Here is a 20,122-nt window from a genome sequence, read left to right as displayed (position 1 = left end):
GTTGCACACTTGGTGGCCAGGCAGCTTGCCCACTCCGACTTACTCACTTGGCTTAGCCAGGATGCATTCGAGCAGACAAATGGGAGACCTGAAGACTCATTAACGATGACACTGGAGACCGGCAGTGCATAAAGGAGACAGGTCACTGACAAATCCCCAGTGTCATTTATTGTCCAACCAGAAGACACATACACGGTATTGCTAGACCACCAAGGTTGCCCCAGACACAGGCAAAAAAAGCCAAGACGAAGCCAAAGGCACTTCAGACTCTCTCTCTTCTTTTTCTATTATATTTGACACATTAAAATATATACTAATTCCTGAAGTTGGTTACTAGTAAGTGATCATTGTGAGAGATGAAATATTGAAAACCAATACATAATAAGATGATCGACACTAAATTGAGAGTATTTTCATTTAAAGGTTAAGTGCTTGTGAAGCACTTAAAATATAAATATAAAATAAAGCACGTAAAAGATAGCCAATATTTTATAATAACTATAAATGGAGTATAACCTTTAAAAATTCTGCATCACTATGTTGTACATTTGAAACATGTAATATGGTACATTGTCTATATCTCCATTGAAGTTAATAAAATAGGTTAAGTGCTTGTGAAGCATTTTAGAGGAAGGAAAGATACAGCTTTGAATGTTTTAAGATTAGACTCTAAAGGGGGTTGTCTGTTTTTTTGTTGTTGTTGTTTTTTGGTTTTTTGGTTTCTGACCCCTAAGAATAAGGAATAAAGTTTTCTTAATCATTTAAAAAGCATGGGTAGGTTAGAAGGATATAGAGGCAAGATCCAGATATAATTCATTAAAATCTAGTACACGCTTAATGATTTTAACAGATCAAATGATATGGGCATTTTAAAGGAAAACACAGTACATGTCTCTCTGTATTATTTGAAGGACATAAGGACTTAGTAATGAAGTCAGAATACATTTTTAGGGAAAAGGGAAGATTTACCTAGGCTCTGCTTTTTCAAACTGGAATTCTCTCTTTTCTCCTCTCTGCTTCCCTAATTCCTACCCCCTCCGTGGTTCTGTGCCAGTACTGCCTGCTCCTCAGTTTTATAAGATCTCTGTCCTTTCCAGGAGCTCCATGCCCAAAAGACCATCAAAGAGGACTGCTAAAACCCCATAAAGAACTGACAGACTATGAACCACTATACTCAAATAAGTGGACAACCTAGAAGAAATGGACAAATTGCAAGAAGTATATACTCTCCCAAAATGGAACCAGGAAGAAATAGAAAATATGAACATACCAATTACCAGTAACGAAATTGAATCTGTAATAATAATGATAATAATAATGATAATTAATAATACTAATAATAAACCTCCCAACAAACAGAAGTTTAGGACCAAATGCTTCACAGGTGAATTCTACCAAACATTTAGAGAAGAGCTAAAACCCATCCTTCTCTAACTATTCCAAAAAATTGCAGAGGAAGGAGTGCTTCCAAACTCATTCTCTGAGGCCAGCATCATTTTGATAACAAAGTCAGATAAATGTATCACATAAAAAGGGAAATTACAAGTCAGTATCGCTGATGAACGCAGTTGCAAAAATCCTCAACAAAATATCAGCAAACTGAATCCAACAACACATCAAAAGGATCATATACCACGATCAAGTGGGATTTATTCCAGGGATAGAAGGATTTTTTTCAATATCCACAAACTGATCAATATGATATGTCACATTAACAAACCGAAGAATAAAAACTATATCATTATCTCAAAAGATGCAGAAAAAGCTTTTGACAATATTCAACATCCATTTATGATTAAACCTCTCCAGAAATTTGGTTTAGAGGGAACATAACTCAATATAATAAAGTCCATATATGACCAGCTTACAGCTAACATCACATTCAATAGTGAAAAGCTGAAAGTACTTCTTCTAAGATCAGGAAGAAAACTAAAATGCTTACCCTCAACACTTTGATTCAACACCATATTAGAAGTCCTACCCACAGCAATCAGACAAGAAAAAAGAAATAGATGAAATCCAAATTGTAAAAGAGTAAGTAAAACTATCACTGTTTGCAGATGACATGATATTCTACACAGAAAATCCTAAGGATTCCACCAGAAAACCACTAGGGCTCATCAATGAATGTGGCAAAGTTTCAAGGAATAAAATTAATATACAGAAATCCATTGCATTTCTATACACCATCAATGAACTCTCAAAGAGAGAAATTAAGGGGAAAATTTCATTTACAGTCACATCAAAAAGAATAAAATACCTAGGAATAAACCCACTTAAGGAGGTAAAAGACCTGTACAAAGACCTGTACTGGGAAAACTAATAAGATACTGATGAAAGAAATTGAAGAGATGGAAAGATACACAATGTTCATGGATTGGAAGAATCAATATTGTTAAAATGACCATACTACCCAAGGCAATCTAGAGACTCAATGCAATCCCTATCAAAATACCAATGGCATTTTTCACAGAACTAGAATAATTTTAAAATTTGTATGGAAACATGAACTATCCTGAATAGCCAAAACAATCTTTAGAACGAACAGAGCTAGAAGGATCAAACTCTCTGACTTCAGACTGTACTACAAAACTACAGTAACCAAAACAGTATGGTACTGGCACAGAAACAGACACACTGATCAAAGGAATTTAACAGAGGGCCCATAAATAAGCCATGAACTTATGGTCAATTAATCTATGACAAAGGAGGCAAGAATATCCAATGGAGAAAGGACAGTATCTTCAATAAGTGGTGCTGGGAAACTGGACAGCTACACATAAAAGAATGAAACTAGAACATTCTCTAACATCATATATGAAAATAAACTAAACATGGATTAAAGACCTAAGCTTAAGACTAGAAACCATAAAACTCCTAGAAGAAAACATAGGTTAAACACTCTTTGACATTAATTCTAGCAATAAATTTTGGGGGAGAATCTGTCTCCTAAAGCAAAGGCATTAAAAGCAAAAATAAACAAATGGGACCTAATTAAATTTAAAAGCTTTTGCACAAAGGAAATCACTGACAAAACAAAAAGACAACCTATTGAATGGGAGAAAATATTTGCAAATGATATGATCAGTAAAGGGTTACTGTCTAAAATATATAAACAGCTCATACAATATCAAAAAACCAAACTACTCATTTAAAAAAATGGGCAGATCTGAACAGACATTTTTCCAAAGAAGACATGCAGATGGCCAACAGGCACATGAAAAGATGTTCAACGTTGTTAATCAACAGAGAAAAGCAAATTAAAACCACAATGAGTTATTACCTCACACATGTCAGAACGGCTATCATATAAAAGAACACAAAGAACAAATGTTGGTGAGGATGTAGAGAAAAGGGAATGTAAGTTGGTGCAGCCGCTGTGCAAAACAGCATGAAGGTTTCCAAAAGAACTAAAAATACAACTACATATGACCCAGCAAGTCCACTTCTGGCTACATACACTAAAGAAACAAAAACACTAATTTGAAAAGATACAGGTAACATAAACAGCAGCATTATTTACAACTGCCAGGGTACGAAAGCAACCTAAGTGTCCATCAAAAGATGACTGGATAAAGAAGATGTGAGATACACACACACATACACATAATGGAATACTACACAGCCATAAAAAGAAAGTAGTTTTGAAATTTTGCCATTTGCAACAACAAGGATGGACTTGAAGGGTATTGTTGCTAAGTGAAATAAGTCAGATGGAGAAAGACAAATACTGTATGATAACATTTATATGTGGGATCTAAAAAATAAAAGTAGTGAATATAACAAAAAAGAGATTCACAGATACAGAAAACTAATGGTTATCAGTGGGGAGAGGCAAGCAGGGAGGGGCAAGAAAGGGATAAGGGGTTAAGAGGTACAAACTCCATGAATAAAATAAATAAGCTACAAATATATATGGCACAGCACAGGGAATATAGCCAATATTTTATAATAACTATCAATGGAATATAACCTTTAAAAATTGTGAATCACTATGTTGTATATCTGAAACTTACACAATATTGTACATCAACTATATCTCAATTAAAGAAAGTGAAAAAAAAAGAACTGAGACGCTAAAGCAAATACATGTGTTTTATCAATGGGGTTTACATGAGAGATACAAATTGGGGTTAAATTATAAAGGGCAGAGAATGCTGGGTGAAGAAGGTTACTCTAAAGAAATTCATTCTATAAATACATCAATTCCCCAAACAGCCACTGCATTCCAACTATGTGACACAAACTACTCAGTGCTGGGGATGTATCAGTGGAAAAAAAGACTAAAATCTCTGCCCTCAGATATTATAGTGAATAGGTCACCGACAAACATGTCTTAATGGGAAGGGCACATAGTAATTACTGTTTCTAGTAACTTGCACAGCATGCAAACATGTGAATTATTTCTTTTCATATTGTACTTCACGGGTTCTCTTCAGGAATAGCAGGACAGGACAGGGTCCTTCCTAGTGCTTTGCACATTAAGCAACACACACATACACAGAGCTTTAAGTTTTCTACCTCAAAACAAAACTTTTACCAAAATAAATTTTTTTTTTTAAATTCTCAAGTCAAAATAGCAGTGTGAGTGCAATGAACCTACATAATGTTTTTTTCTGGTCCTGGCCTTGAACTGAATGGTTAGGGGCTTACATTAAATACAATGTATTAAAAGAGTAAAATAAAAACAGCTTTTAGCTAGCTGCAATTCAAAGACTTCTACGGAGGGGGGAAATCATACATAAAACCAGTAAAATATTAGGAATTTTAAAAATTTGCATGTTAGATGTTTGGCATAAATGAGAATGCTATTTTGTGGCTATTTTCTAAATATTCTTTTTTTTTTTTAAGGCTACATAAAGGAAGATTCCAACTTGATTTAAGTCAAAAACAAATGACAAAAGGTTTTAATAAAAAGTGCCTAGTTTATGTTCTTGAGCTGTGATGCTGGATACGGGGTGGGGGGAGTGCATTTATGGCTTCGCATGGTAGGGGAGTGAGGGTGTTAGAGGAGATTCTGGTGCTGGGGTGAGGTGTGGGACAAACAGAAAATCTATTCTAAAAGAGAATTCTGTATAGATTAGATTTCAAAGGGAATTAACCACTAGTCTCATTTTCTGCTAAAGAGCTCCCGAAAGCCCAAGTATCTGGGCTCGAATCAGACAACTCTCAGCACTAATGACCCTTGTGTGGGCAACTTATACATAATTAAAGGTGTCTTCTTTCTTTATCCTTCGTCTGGGGATTCAGTTGATATGACTAACATGTCCAAATTATTCTTCCTAGTGACTCTCTGCACCCAAAGGCAAAAATCTGTATCCAAAACAGTCAAAAACTTCAATGGGCAACTGGGTATTTGGAGTGAAAATACAGACCTTAGACATATGGGCCTGGGTCAGAATGTTATCTCTGAATAAGGCAGACGCATAGATGGACTTATACATACTAGTGCTACTTTGTATCTGTTACATGCACGGCGCCTACGCCTCAAAAGTCAATTAGAGGTAGGGAGGGTATGCTCAGTGGTAGAGTGTGTGCTTAGAATGCACAAGGTCCTGGGATCAATCCCCAGCACCTCCATTAAAAAATGAACAAACAAACAAACCTAATCACCTCCCTCTCAGCAAAACAAACAAACAAACAAAAAACAACATTCAAAAAGAGTTAATTAGAACATTACGCTAAGTGAAAGAAGCTAGTCGCAAAGGACCACATGCTGTATGACTCCATTTATATGACATGCTAAGAAAAGGCAAATCTGTAAGATTAAAAAGTAGGTTATGGTCACCCAGGACTGGAGGAAGGAGGGACAGAGAAACCATCTGGGGCTGGGGGGTGATGGCTAAGAGGTATGGGGCTTCTTCTTGGGGAAATAAAAATTTTATAAAATGAATTGCGGTGATGGATGCACAAATCAGTGAATTTAACAAAAATCACTGAACTGAACTCTTTAAAAGGCTGAATTATATGAATGTGCTTGTATCTCAATAAAGCTGCTTTAAAAAAGCTGATTAGGAATTGTGAGCCTTACCTGGAACTATGATGAGCAGATAAGTAAAGAATACCCTATCTGTGCTGCTTTTATAAGGTAGAGTGATTTTTCGAATATTAGGTGCAGTGAAGTCTTCATTATATCAGGTGCAGTATTTATTAAATGTATCTGAAGTGGCAAATGAGGTTGGAATATATATTTACTTGAGAAATCAAACACATTCGTCTTCAAAAGGTACCAATAAATGTTGTCAAAATAAAAGACCTAGTAAACAAATAATTGGATTTAAAGGAAATACAAGCAAGGCACTTAAAGAATTTGTGAACTTTAAATAAATTAAAACAAGAGCTTTGGCATATTTTTAATTGTGGAAAATAGCTATATATATTATAATATAAAATATATACACATACAGATCGACAATACACTAGAAAATTTTCCTCTTCGAACTACTCTTAAACTAAAGATACATTTATTTATTCTTAGTTTTCCATCCTCTTTATTGGCTTAGAAAGTTATTTAATACCTCTCTGACTCTTAGTTTCCTGATAAATAAAATTTCATTAGGACTAAATGAAACGCACATGAAAAAGCACTTTGTATACTGAGCAGTAAAATGCTATCCAAAATATTCTTCATCCATTTAAAATATTCAAACAGTGCTAAGCCCAGCCAGATAACATTATTACACATGGCTTTATTCTTTCCGTTTCCAAGAACAACGAAACAATAACAACCCCACAAATTCTTTGAACAAGTTGACTTTCCTAATATTTATGTGTTTAGTAAACAACAAATGACTGTTATAAATAGTCTAATCTCTTTCACAGCCAAACCGTCTTTTAAAAATGGCCCCACTCTCACTTTTTCTGTTTCTCATTCACACTTAATCCCAGACCCATTGAAATTTATTTCACCCCCTTTATGACACCCCAAAAAAACCACCCTAAAGTCACCAATGAACCCATCCTATTGTCACTGCCTTCTTTTTTTTTTTTTTTTTAAATCTCATTTGAGTTCACTGCCCAGCAGGATTCCACTCTGTTGACCACTTTCCCTTCCTAAAACACTCTGTCCCTTAGCTCTGTGTCCTGCGTTCCTGGCTTTCCTCCTACTTCTGACTGCTCTGTGTCCTCTGCAGCCTCATCCCTCTCCTCTCATGCTCCTCTCTCTCTCTCCGGACGATAGCCAAGTAAACACGTTGGTAACCATCTCTAGGACTGTAACTACTATGTTTACGCGTCTCGCCCAGTTTTGCCTCCAAAAGAGCTTTTGAATGCACCACTCCCACCAGACTGCTGAGGTACCTTTAAACCTGTACGTGCTACGTCCACCCCTGCCTCCCTCTGAGCTGTCCTCCACACTGGAGTCAAACTGACCTTTATAAAAGACACATGGGATTATGCCAGTCCTCTGCTTCAGCCCACCAGCCGCTTCCATCGCTTCTAGAGACTGATGCTTGCAAGGCCCTGCCGGTGGGGGGAGGGCTCCTGCCTGCCTGCCTGCCTAGCCTCACTGCATCCCCTCTGCCACTCTGTGCTACAGCCACAGTGGCCCTCCCTCAGTTCCTTAAACACCATCAGTTCCCTCCCATCACCAGAGTGTTGTTTTTTTGGTTTTTTTTTGGTTTTTTTTTTTTTTTTCTTTTTTTGGCCAGTGACTCTCTTCCATCCCCTGTAACCAGGGCCTGATTAGTGGTTAAGGATCATTTTCATCTCAGCTCAAAGGTCACTTCATTGGGATTTCTATTTGACCCCCACTCTATACCAACGAGGTCCCCTCTGTTACACAGTCTCACAGCATGGCATACCTCCCCTTTGCAATTATCCTAGAATTTTCATGATTATTTGATTGTCTTCCCCATTAGGCAGAAGCAGGGCATTCCACTTACTGCTCTATCTCTGGCATCTAGTGTAACGTCAGCCCATACCAGACACTCAATAGATATTTGCTAAATAAATGAGTAACCTACCAAATGAACAAAGTTATATACATGCAGTACAGACATTAGTGCTCTGACATAATTTGTCTGCAGTAGACACATACACAGACACATGAAAATATGTCTTTATATGTATAATGTATGTAGATAGATGCAGGGGCTGGAAAAACACATGTAGACCAAATACCAAATCGTTTTCACTCACATTCATTCATTTGGATATGAAATACACATTTTAAAAAAAAATCTCAAAAGCTAGATGCAGACTACTTGGAAGGGGACTAGTCATGATTGGAAACAAAAATCTTTGATAAATTCTTGGAGTAGTCACGCATCCCAAGATCTCCAGATGAGGGCTTAGGAATATTCTGGCTTCAGGGAAATGGGATGTTGTCTTTCACAACAGAGGAAGCGGAGTTTGGATCTCTTTCAGGAGAGACAGATACAGACAGTTACGGGTAGGAAGAGAGAAACAACTGAACTGGAGAAGTCTGGCCTCTGGGGCATCCCCACAGCTGTGGCAAAGCCTCCTGAACTCCCAGGGCTTGCTGCTGTGAGTGAGTGTGGCCTGTGAATAATGAAGAAGGGGCTGAATTTTTTACACCAAGTTTGGACCTAGTACAGAACAAAGACACCTCACACGGAGGCAGAGGTGCCCCCATGTATCCCTCTGATCCCCTTCCCCTGAAATCCTACAAACATCTTTGTTTTTCCACAGAGGTGGGATTTTGGAGTGAGCAGCTCTTAGATCACAGGAGACAGGGTGCTTTCTAGCCCTACGATGCATATTAAACAGGTTATACAAACACTCATACGCTCAACATATTGAGTATCTGCACCATGCCACTGTGCTAAATGCTGGAGACAAATATTTAACTAGACATATCGGTCGCCTCTCCTCTAAAAATGTTCATGAGAGTCTAAACACTGAGAAATCAACGCGTTGTAACGCAGTGCAGTGTCACGGGATGCGGGCTAGGAGCTTCCAAATCGGACTGGAACTGAGAGGTGGTGGCCAAGGAAGCTTCTCCAAAAGAGGTGACTTACAAGTTGAATTGCAAAGGTCCAGGAGGAGTCAGCCAGCCGGACAGCCAGCCAACCAAGGAGCATGAAGGAAGAGGGAAGTAGTTTCAGAAACAGGAAATAGCAGGAGTAAAAGTAAAGCATTACAGCAACGCGTGGGTCTCTGGGGACAGGTTCAATGGTAAAAGCACAACTGGACCTCAGAGGCATAGATCTTCTCTCCTTCCCTGATCTCTAGTGTCTTGTGTCTAGATTTTGATTCAAACAAACTGGATGGAAAGGAACTGGAGCCACCTTGATTAGGAAAAGGAGGGTAGAAAGTGCCATAGAAAGTGAAGGCTTGTAATTTTGCATAAAGTCATCAGATGAAAAGTCTCACTGTGAAGACATCTGACAAGAGACTTGAGCAGAGTAACAGAGGGAGCCATGAGCAAGCGTGAGGAGATAAAATCGCAAGTGCAATTTAGAACATGTTAGGTTTGAGATGTCAGATAGACACCCATATTATATATAAAAGTCTGCAGTCCAGGACGCAAGGCTGGGATAGAAATACACACCAGGAAGTCACGGGCATAAACCTAGTATTTAAAGTCAAGGAAATAGATGAACTGCAGGAGAAAGAAAGTAGCCAAAGGAGAGGAGAGGTTGCATGCTTGCAAGCAGTGGAGGAGGGATCAGCAAGGGATGGAGAATGAGCAGGAGAGTAGAAAATCAGGAGTGCGGAGCCACGTGATCTGAGAGGAAACCGGGACTGCAAGAAAGAAAGAGCAGTCAGCTCTGCGCAATACTGTTGAAAGGTCAAGTCGAAGACAGAGAAGTGACCGCTGGTTCTAGCAACAGGGAGGTCACTGGTCATCTCAGAAGCAGTTTCAGGGAGTGACGGGTGGAGGTAGGAAGCGAAATTAGAGAGGGGTGAGGTCAGTGAAGACAGATTTCTATAGCCACTAGTTTAAGAAATTTAAGCTAGAGAAAAAGAGGGCAAAATGAGGAAAATCCTTCCATCCAAGAAGATAGTCCCCAGGGCTACTCTGATCAAGAGTGGGTGCCCCTTTCCCCAGGGAAATGCTGTGTAAAAATAAACCCCCCCAGGAAGCTTGAGCCCAAGGGAATCCCATGGTGCTGAGTCACTTCACAGAGGGAGGCTGCCCCAGATCAAATTTACCTTAACGTCCCATGATCATGAGTACTCTCCATGAAAAAATTTAAGCAGAAGTGACAAGGCCAAGTGAGGACATGCCAAACAACATGCTTTAGGACTTTTGGAAAGACTTATGAAGCTGGGCCACTGACTACAGCCTTTGCACGGAATTGTCTACGGCCCTATTCAAAGGGACCTCCTATCAAACATCACAGCCGAGTCAGAATTTCCACTGTGGTGATTATGCGGTTCTAGATGCTGCCTTGGCCTGTGAGGCATTAGCATGAAAAATCCTCATTAATCACCTACCCATGACTGGGCCTAAATATAGATGCATGGGGCATGCTTTGATTTATAGAGTGTTAAGTGATCCATTCATTTATTTAAAAGTATCCTCTTCCCACAGTCCCCGTGAAAGTCGCCACCATTAGAAGCCTTCCCTTGAACTAAAGATGGTAACTCCAGAAGATCTCTTTATATATACATAAACTGAAAAAGAAAACATTATCAAACAAGGATTCGTTAACGGTGTACTATACATTTATTTCTCAGAAGGGTTTGGAGAAGGCAGATTTCCAACAGTAAACAGGGAAGTTGCCTTATAATGGAAGAAAAAGGCGTGATCAGCAAGGTTCTGATCTCTAAGTAGAGGGTCTAACAGACAGCCGTAGGCAGGCAGCACCAAACATGAAATTTCTGAGCATCTGAAGAGGAAGGGGACTCGTCTGAGGCAGGAGAGCAGCAATGAACTCCGACAAAGTATTATGAAGGTAACACATAAAGAAACACAAAACACATTTACAAAAAGAACAGGAGGGAAAAAAAATCACTCATGGTACCATGACTACAACAGTCACTATTTAATACTTTGGTACATTTTTTTTTTTTAAGTGTCTTAGCCTCTGTATCACACAGCCCTCTCCTCCACAATTTTATAGAGGTTGTCTTTATATGTTATTTTATATACTTTTATTTGATAGAGACATTTATGTACCTTTATTCTATTAAACATATCACGCACACTTTCTCATATTATTTCACAAAATTCACAAGCACTGTGTTTAACGATCATATAAAATTTCATCAAGTGTATGTGCCCTAGTTCATTTAACAATTCCCCAGCCGCTGAATACTAAATTCCTTTCTACTTTACGCTTATAGTGAATTATTCAGGCTTAAGTAACATCTGTGCCCCTAAAAACTTATTCTGACTTTAAGATGACTTCTTTAGGATATATTTTAGAAATGGAATTGTGGGTAAATTTTAAAAAAATTTTAGAGTCTTGGATACCTAGTTGTCAAACTGCTTTTGGTTCAACATGGATTGTACCAAAATGGGAAAGATGAAGGAGAAAGATTTTGAGAATAAAACTGCGCCTTATCCACCACTTTGCAGAGGTGTCTGGTGATGTATAAGCTAGACTTGTGCCTGTCACTGTAAATATAAGGACGATGGTCCTTGGAATTGAAGTGACTACAATGGAGAGCAGTGACATGACCATCCACGCACTCAGGTAATTTACTCGAAGGCAAAGACAACTAGTGACAAACAGATTAATATAAGATAATCTGGAATTAACCACAGCGTAAGACTTCAGTTCGAGGCCCGTCCCTGGAAGCAGTTTTGAAAAGCCCTTCGTATCATGTTCATTCTGAATGTCAATTATATTATGGTCTCCAGGCAAGTTTACAATTTACATCAAACACTCGCATTTCTTTTGGAAATATACATTTATATAATTATGAACGCATACATTTAAGATGCTCAGACCTGCAGATCAAGAATATCAAAGACTGATCTGGAAACCTGATGACAATTTAAGCTACTTGTGGAGAAAAGACGGAGCCTACACTTGGAGGCAACCAAGCAGGAACTGCTTTAAGAAGTATCTTTAAGTGAAAATCAGTGGATGGTAATTAAGAGGGTGCTGATGGAATCAGCAAAGGCAGAGCCAAGCTCTGTTGGATAGGAGGAGGCCTCACTCTCCCAGAAGTTACACTTGAGATCGAGCCATACGTCTCACCCGGCACTCAAATCAGAAAAAATGCTTTTCCTACAGAAATGCTTAACAGATAAAAGATACTTCTTCCGGAGCCAAAATGCTGATTGCATGCAATTTTTATTCAAATTAAGTGACAGATTCACTCACTCGTATAAATCTGGGAGGCAACAACAGGCCTGGCTCTTTACGATTCAAGATTAGTATGTGGAAGAGGTAGCAATGCTGATTGATCTTAGGACGACTTCCTTCCAGCAGCACAACAGCTGGCTACAAAGAGACCAGGGATGACGATGCCTGAGCCCATTAGCAAAGAGGAACCTGTCTCCACGTTGCTCAACCAGGACAGCTGCGAGCCTTCTGCAGCCTCTCTGACCTCCAAGCCCCTGCTCGCATCTCAGCCTTCACTGGTTAGTCACATTAACTGTAATTTTCTACTCTGGAACGCGTTTACATCTAAATAAATCATGAAGAAATAAAAGAGCAAAGAGGGAAAGGCATAAAGAGAAGAGAGAAAAGGATGGAAAGTTATTTTAAAACACACAACCTAAACTGGTGGATGGATTCTGGTATCTAATCTTGGCTACGGAATCACTGGCAAAGCATGAAGCTGGCAACTACTGCTAATCAGTTTGCCACTGTCTTCAGATTTAATGCAATATTTGGCTCAGATGTTTAAAAAAAAATCCCCTATTCCAGCTAAAATATTTACACAGTCCTATGTGTCTCACTTAATGCCGGTTAAGCAATCGTCTTTTAAAACTCCGCAGACACTTGTAAATCTGTCAGGAGAATTGTGGCCTATAAACAAGGCTTCATATAAAGAGGGCTGCATTGTCAATTTGCTGGGAGTCGAGATTTCTTAGGATGTATTTGAAAATAAAGTTGAAAATCAGAAATAGTTTAGAGTGGGTAACAAAGTGGCCAATAGTCTCACTGGCGGGATGCTGTTAGTGGTATTAATGGGAAGTCTCCAGACACTGACCTCAGCTATTTAAAGCCCCGTTCTCCTATAAACCTGTCATTGATCCTACCTCTCTGGTGAATTACAGCACAGGGAAAGTGACTGGTCCAGCAGCCCTGGTAGCCTGCATCCCAGGGCCTGTCAGGTTAGAGAAGGTGAGCTGGTGAGGTCTGACAGCAGGCTACTATACAGTTACATGTGATGTGAGTGTCTGTTAAGGGGAGAAGGATGGGGGACTCTTAGGGGAAAGGGGAAACTCTGGGCAAGGCGGATGCAGGGAAGAACAAGACAGCTGAGTGGTGACAAATCAACAGTATGCCCTGGGAGGGGCAAGGTATAACAGGTTCTAAAGTGTCTATTAGACTCCCTGACATTTTCAGCCCTGGTGTTAATGAGCCTAAGTGATAAAATTTAAAGGTAAGGGAGGCAAATCTAAGCTATCTCCTGCTGGCCAGGGGAGCCCCAGGACCTGATCCCTCTCTTCAAGATGAGTCAGGTCCTTGTGATGAGACTGAGCAAACTGAACAATCATTTAATTATTCCTATTAGATTAGATCCCTTTTTACTCCATGTCACTGACTTGAACATGCCACTGATTATGATTCACACTTTTATAATAGCTTAAGAGGAGAAAAATAATACATTAAAAGCACACATCAGTTTAAAAACTTAGTCCCAGGGAAAGAGTTTAAGAGAGAAGTGTCAGAAGATCTTGAACTCATCTATTCCCATGGATATAACAAATCTACAACTACATATGGAATAATTCCCTAAGGAACAGACCTGAAAATTGGATAAACACAGCCTCCACAACAAAGGGTAAGAGACAGGATTGAGACAGTATCGTTTCCCTGCGGAATGGGGGATTCAAGCTCCATGTCAGGCATTCCAACCCCTAGATCCTGCACAGGAAAGCTAAGTCCCCACATAGCTGGATAGATGATATACTCAATACATAAAAGTAAACACAGAGAATTAGGCAAAATTGGGAGACAACGGAGTATGTTCCAATCAAAAGAACAAGATAAAAGCTCAGAAAAAGAACTAAATGAAACAGAGACAAGCATTTTACCCAATAAAGAGTTCAAAGAAATAGTAATAAAAAGGCTTATGGAACTCACAAGAGGAATGTACAAACACAGTGAGAACTTCAACAAAAAGATAAAAAAAAAAATAAGAAAGTACCAAACAGAAGTTATAGCTAAACTAAAAAATACACCAGAGGGGTTCAACAACAGACTGGATGAGGTAGAAGAATGAGTCACAGAGCTATAAGACAAAGTGACAGAACTCACCCAGACAGAGCAGCAAAATGAAATAAAGAATTTTTAAAAATTAAAGATACCTTAAGAGACCTTTGGGACAACATCAAGTGGAATAACATTCACATTGCACGAATCCCAGGAGGAGAAAAGAGAGAGAAATGGCCAGAAAAATTACTTAAATAGTCACTAAAAACTTCCCTAACATAGGGAGGCAAATAGACATCTAGTTCCAGGAAGCTCAGATAGTTCCAAGTAACATAAACCCATAAAGATACACACTGAAACACATTAAAATTAAAACAGTAAAATTTAAAGGTAAAGAGAGAATCCTAAAAGCAGCAAGAAAAAAGCAACTTGCTATACAGAAGGGAAATCCATAAGGTGATCTGATATTTTTCAGCAGAAACTTGACAGGCCACAAAGGAATGGCATGACACGTTCAAAGTGCTGAAAGGAAAAAATTCTTCTAACCAAGAATTCTCTACCCAACAAGATTATCACTCAGAATAGAAGGAGAGATAGAGTTTTGCAGATAAGCAAAAGCTAAAGGAGTTCATCATCACTACACTGGTCCCACAAGAAATATTAAAGGGACTTCTTTAAACGGAAAAGAAGTGACACTAATTAATAATAAGAAAACACATGAAAGTAGAAGTCTTACTGGAAAAGGTAAACATATAATAAAGGTAGTAGACCAATCACTTATAAAGCAAGCATGAAGGGTAAAAGATAAAATCAGTAAAACTAACTAAAATTATAAAAGTTAGTTAAGGGATGCAAAAAAGATATAATACATATCATCAAAACTATAAAATGTGTGGGGTGGGTAGTAAAAAGTTAAAGCTTCATTAATAAATGTTCAAATTTAAGTTGGTACCAACTTAAAATAGGCTACTACTTGGATGTTATCAGTGAACCTCACTATCACCCCAGGGGAAAAACTGACAGAAAAAAGAAAAACACCAAAACACAAGGGAAAGAGAAAGAGAAGAAAGGAGCATAGAGGAATTACAAGAACAACCAGAAAACAAATAACAAAATGTCAAAAAGTATAATTGTACTTATTTTATTGTATTGTACATGTGTCAATAATTACTTTAAATGTAAATGGACTAAATTGACCAGTCAAAAGAAAAGAGTGGCTGAATGAATAAACAAACAAGACCCATTTACAAGTTGTCTATGAAGACTCACTTCAGAAGAAAGGACATACACAGGCCTAAGGTGAAGGGATGCAAAAAGATATTCCATACAAATAGAAATGAAGAGAAAGCTGGAGTAGCTATACTCATATCAGAAGAAATTGACTTTAAAACAAAGACTAATAAAAGACAAAGAAGGGCATTACATAATGCTAAAAAAAGGTCAACCCAACAAGAGAATAAAACATTTGTAAATATTTCTTCACTCAACATAGTAACACCTAAATATATAAAGCAAAAACTAACAGACATAAAGGGAGAAATTGACAGTAATACAATAATAGTCGGGGACTTTAACCCTCTACTTATATCAATCGATAGATCACTCAGAGAGAAAATCAATAAGGAAATATGAACCTTAAATGACACATTAGACTAGATAAACCTAAGAGACAGATATAGAACATCCCACCCCAAAGCAGCAGAATACACATACTTCTCAAGTGCACACAGAACATTCTCCAGGACAGATCCCATGTTAGGTCACAGAGCAAGTCTCAATAAATTCAAGAACACTAAAATCATATCAAGCATCTTCTCTGACTACAATAGCATGGAACAAGCAATCTGTCACATGAAAAAAACAGGAGAAACTACAAAAACGTGGAGATTACACAACACACTGCTGAATAATGGGTTACTGAAGAAATCAAAGGAGAAATGAAAAAAAAGTCTAGAGACAAATGCAAACAGAAACAGGACATACCAAAATCTATGGGCTGCATGCAGCAAAAGAGGTTCTACAGAGGAAGCTCATAGCAAGACTGGCCTATCTCAAGGAACAAGAATAATCCCAAATAAACAATTTAACCTTAGATTTAAAGGAACTAGAAAAACAAGAGCAAATGAAGCTCAAAATTAATAGAAGGAAAGAAGAGAATAAACAAACCATAAAAAAAATCAATGAAACCAAGAGCTGGTTCTTTGAAAAAATAAACACAATTGACCAACCTTCAGCCAGACTCATCAAGGAAAAAAAGAGGGCCCAAATCAATAAAATCAGAACTGAAAAGAGGAGAGGTTAAAACTGATACCACAGAAGTACAAAAGGTCGTAAGAGACTGTACCAACAAACTGGACAACATGGAAGAAATGGACAAATTCCTAAAAACAAACAGACTTCCAAGACTGAATCATGAAGAAACAGAAAATCTGAACACGCTGATTGCTAGTGAAGAGATTGAAACAGTAATCAAAAATCGCCCAGCAAACAAAAGACAGCTTCACTGCCGAATTTAAAAGAATATTCAGGTAAGATTTAATAGCCATCCTTCTCAAATGATTCTTCCCAAGAATCAAAGAGCAGGGTAACCTTCCAAATACATTTTATGAAATGATCATTACTCTCATACCAAAACCAGATAAGAACACAACAAAAAAAATTATAGGCCAATATCCTTGATGAACATAGACACAAAAATCCTCAATCAAATATTATCATATCGAATGCCACAATACATTCAAAGGATCATACAGCATGATCAAGCGTGATTTAAATATTCCAGGGATGCAAGGACAGTTTGACATTTGCAAGTCAATCGACATGATATATCAACATTAACAAATTGAAGGGTAAAAATATATGATCATTTCAATAGATGCAGAAAAAAGCATTTGACAAAATTCAACATCATGATAAAAACTCTCAGCAAAGTGACTATAGAGGAAATGTACCTCAACATAATAAAGGCCATCTACAACAAATCCACAGGTAACATTATACTTAATGGTGAAAAGATGAAAGCTTTTCCTCTAAGATCAGGAAGAAGACAAGGATGCCCACTATCACTACTTTTATTCAACATAGCATCCGAAGTCCTACCTACAGCAATTAGATAAGAAAAAGAAATAAAAGAAATCCAAATTGGAAAAGAAGAAGTAAAACTGTCTCTGTTTGCAGATGACATGATACTCTACAAAGAAAATCCTAAAGACACCAGAGAAAACTACTAGAGTTCACCAATGAATTCGGTAAAGCTGCAGGATACAAAATTAACATACACTATAAACAAACTACCAGAAAGAGAAATTAAGGAAATAAGCTCATTTACAATCATATCAAAAAGAATAAAATACCTAGAAATAAAGCTACCTAAGGAGATAAAAGAACTACCTATACTTGGAAAACTGTAAAACTGATCAAAGAAACTGAAGACAACAAAAACAGATGGAAACCATGTTATTGGATTGGAAGAATTAATATTGTTAAAATGACCATACTACCCAAGGCAATATACATATTCAGTGCAATCCCTATCAAAATATCAAGGGCACTTTTCACAGAACTGGAATCAATAATTTTAAAATTTGTATAGAACCACAAAAAAACCCCAAGAGCCAAAACAATCTTGAGAAAGAAGAACAAAGTTGGAGATCTCACGCTCTCTGATTTCAGACTATCCTAAAAAGCTACAGTAATCAAAACAGTATGGTATTGGCAGAAAAACAGATACCTAGATCAATGGAACAAAACTGAGAGAACAGAAATAAACTCACACATATACAGACAATTAAATTACAACAAAGAAACAAATAACACACAATGGAGAAAGGATGGTCTCTTCAGTAAGCGGTGCTGGGAAAACAAGACAGCCAAGAATGAAACTTGCAAAAGAACAAGACTTGACCCTCATCTTATGCCTCACACAAAAATTAACTCAAACAAAATCAAAGACTTGAATGTAAGACCTGAAACAATTAAATTCCTAAAAGAAAACATAGATGGTAACTTCATTGACATTGGTCTTAGTTCTGTTTTGTGGATCTGATGCCAAAGGCAAAGAGGACAAAAACAAAAATAAGCAAGTGGGACTACATCAAACTAAATGCTTCTGTACAGCAAAGGAAATAATCATCAAAATGAAAAGACAACCTACCAAATGGGAGAAGATATTTGCAAATCACATGTCTGATAAGGGCTAATATCCAAAATATACAGGGAACTCCTACTACTCAACATCAAGAAAAAAACAACTTAATTAAAAATAGGCAGAGGTTCCGAATAGACAGTTTTCCAAAGAAGAGATGCGGATGGCCAATAGGTACTTGAAAAGATGTTCAATATCACTAATTACTAGGGAAATGCAAATCAAAGCACAATGAGATACACTTCACACCTGTTAAAACAGCTATCATAGAAAAGACAAGAAATAGCAAATGTTGGAGAGGATGTGGAGATAAGGAAACCTTTGAACACTGTTAGTGGGACTGTAAACTGGTATAGGCACTATGGAAATCCAGTATGCAGATTTTGTATGGAGATTCAAAAAATTAGGAACAGAATTACCATATGACCTGGATATTCTACTTCTGGGTGTTTATCCAAAAACACAAAAACACTAATTCAAAAAGACATTTGTACCCCTATGTTCACTGCAGCATTATTTACAATTGCCAAGATACGGAAGGACCCTAAGTGTCCATTAATGGATGAATGGATAAAGCAAATGTGGTGGAATACCACTCAGCCATAAAAAGGACATAAATTCTACCATTTGTGACAACATGGATGGACCTCGAGGATATTATGCTAAGTGAAAAAAGTCAGATGGAGAAAGACAAACACCATATGACTTCACTCATATGTGGAATCTCTAAAAAACCAAACAAATGAACAAACAAAATGAAAACAAACTTGTAGATTCAGAGATTAGATTACTGGTTACCAAAGATGAAAGGGACCGGGGCTGGGTGAAATAGGTGAAGAGGGCTAACTCTATGGTGCTGGGTGGTAACTAGATCTGTGGTAGTGAGCACTGTGCAGTGTATACAGATGTTGAGTTATAATGCTGCACATCTGAAACTTACATAATTAAAACACTCCCAGCTTAAAACACAAAGGGTAGAGGTAGGGGGTTCAGGGAAAGTGTTTTGTGGATTGAAAAAACAAATAAGGTGTCTGTACTTTCAAGATATAGTGCCTTGAACAGGAGGTAGAAAATATCTGTTGATTCTCTTTACAATATCACAATCAGAAAGGGCTTTGCAAATGTTTTTGTGAATCTCTGGAACAGCTCAACAGCAAACTTTACTCACTTCCCACCCCTATCAGACAGTGGGAAAGTTTAATCACTGTTCTTAGGGACAGATTCCTGCTCCTGGGCAGAAGAGAAATCTGAGGAATAAACAGGAATAAATTTCTCCCCTAGAAAATGAGGATAACCCTTGTTCCTAAAACGTGTTTACAAATGACTTGATATTTCAGTGAGTTTATTTAAAATTAGTAGCTAACTCAGAGTGCTTTGAATAAATATTTTCTGAACAAATGAACTGATTGAAAAGGTCAAATAAGGTCCTTCTCGTATTTTGGAGTTTTTTTTTTTTTTTTTTTGGATACCTAGAGATTTGATGGTGTTTTTAAAGACCATCAAAATAGTCAGGAAAAACAGTTTTAAAATACAGGGAAATTACCAGTTTTAGTACATAAGCAATTGTAGATTTTCCGTGGGTTTTCCTCTTTCTCTAAATTACAGCACAGGGAAAATGACTGGTCTAATGGTGCCTGGTTGTCTACACTGAGTTGGACATAACTGTCTTTCATCTGTGCACCCAATAATCTCTGAAAGTTGTATCACGCTCCCAACCTGCATGATTAAA

At 37.7% G+C, this 20,122-nt stretch overlaps 1 protein-coding gene and 1 non-coding gene across 5 annotated transcripts in view; one reads left to right on the top strand and one right to left on the bottom strand.

Moving 5' to 3' along the window:
- FMN1 (formin 1) overlaps positions 1–20,122 on the bottom strand; it is a 361,575-nt gene that overhangs the window by 99,421 nt on the left and 242,032 nt on the right. The window lies entirely within an intron of this gene.
- Positions 5,508–5,580, top strand: TRNAS-AGA (transfer RNA serine (anticodon AGA)). Its single transcript has one exon. It is a non-coding gene; the product is annotated as a tRNA-Ser (tRNA).

Source organism: Camelus bactrianus, chromosome 6, assembly GCF_048773025.1.
Source record: "Camelus bactrianus isolate YW-2024 breed Bactrian camel chromosome 6, ASM4877302v1, whole genome shotgun sequence".
In the NCBI taxonomy this organism is placed as follows: domain Eukaryota; kingdom Metazoa; phylum Chordata; class Mammalia; order Artiodactyla; family Camelidae; genus Camelus; species Camelus bactrianus.
The sequence above is the reverse complement of the archived record's forward strand: the minus strand, read 5'-3'. Positions and strand labels throughout refer to the sequence as shown.